Source organism: Solanum tuberosum, unplaced genomic scaffold, assembly GCF_000226075.1.
Source record: "Solanum tuberosum cultivar DM 1-3 516 R44 unplaced genomic scaffold, SolTub_3.0 scf00468, whole genome shotgun sequence".
NCBI lineage: Eukaryota > Viridiplantae > Streptophyta > Magnoliopsida > Solanales > Solanaceae > Solanum > Solanum tuberosum.
The window spans coordinates 12,084-13,768 of NW_006239401.1; positions in this window are offsets into that span (position 1 = coordinate 12,084).

A 1,685-nucleotide genomic window follows, 5' to 3' on the forward strand; every position below is an offset into this window, starting at 1 on the left:
AAGTAATATTTTCAAGAGTTGATGATTGATAGTTAACTACTACTAATTATGCAATAAATGAAAGTAACTAATTGTGAACGAATTTAATATGATGATTCAAGCAAGTTCAAAGAAATTTCAGGGCTGCAGCATATAATGAATATCATGTATCATACTATTGGATTAGAACTAACTTCAGTTGTCAAGTTACTGGTTTATAGGGTTGATGATATGATCCAGGCTATACACATCTCGTCGCCTACCCCAGTTAGCTATCTAACAACATCGTTGAGCGGGGATAAATAAACTAACTAGCGATCATTTATATTTCATCCTATTTCATAACCAAGCAAGGTGTTCGTCTGGGCGTCACTCCTGAACACTAATCACCTCAATTTAATGGGTGAATCGAGATCTCTATATTATGTGGTCTATCTAATCTCCCCTCTCCCAATTTTAAGATTAGACAATAGATTTATCTTATGGTGTGCAAGTATAAAATACTAAAACAAGAATATAGAAGTAACTTGTATTGACAACCGAAAATTAATTCAACAACCTCAAATAATCAACAATCAATTCATAGCTACAACCCCAGAACTAGGGCTTTTAGCCACTCATGCTATTAGAAAACAAGAAAATACAATAGTTCATGCAATTTCTGGAAAATAGAAGAGTTAAAGGATGAAAACCTATTACAAACTTGAATTCTTAATCTTGCACACTAAATCGAAACTTCCACCCCTATTATGGAGCCCTAAGGATCTATTTATAATAGTAGGAAAAGTTGGGGAACAAATCCTACTCAAATTAGGAATCCTATTTAATGTTTAAAACTTGGAAAAGCCGGCATCAGGGTGAGGCGTCGCTCCTAGCATCGCACCCCAAACATGCCCCAGTCCGGCATCCTCTGGCACGGCACGGCACGCCTCTCAGCTCGCCTAGCACTGCTAATTTTTGCCTTGGTCGTTTTTTTGCTCATTTTTTCTCCTTCTTTCTTTGCTCCAACTCCAATTTCATCGAGAGTTCCTGAAACATCTAATCATGTGTGTGAGTTTACAACATGAATTGAATTATCCTACCCATGATCTTGAACTTGCTGCTGTAGTGTTTGCTTTAAAAATATGGTGGCATTATTTGTATGGAGAGAAATGTCATATATTCACTGATCACAAGAGCTTAAAGTACTTGGGTACGCAGAAGGAGCTAAACCTTCGACAATGTAGATGGCTTGAATACATCAAGGATTATGACTGCACGATTGATTATCATCCAGGTAAAGCCAATGTGGTTGCAGATGCCTTAAGTCGAAAATCCTTTGCTAGTATTTATTTGCGTCATTTACCCTTGCTATTTGCGTTAAGAGCCATGAATGTTTGTTTCACACTTGATTCAAATGGTTCAGTTATTGCTAATTTGCAAGTAAAGCCAATATTATTTGAACAGGTGAAAGAAGCACAAAAGATAGATGAGACACTTGTAAAATTGACTAGAGAAGTTCAAAATGGGGAAAAGCTTGATTTTACATTAACAGAGGATGGTGTCTTATTTTATCAGAACAGGCTATGCATCCCTAATGATGACAACTTGAGGAGAAAATTATTGAATGAAGCACATACTTCACCATATGCAATGCATCCGGGAGGTACAAAGATGTACCAAACCATCAAAGAACATTATTGGTGGAATGGTATAAAGAGAGACAT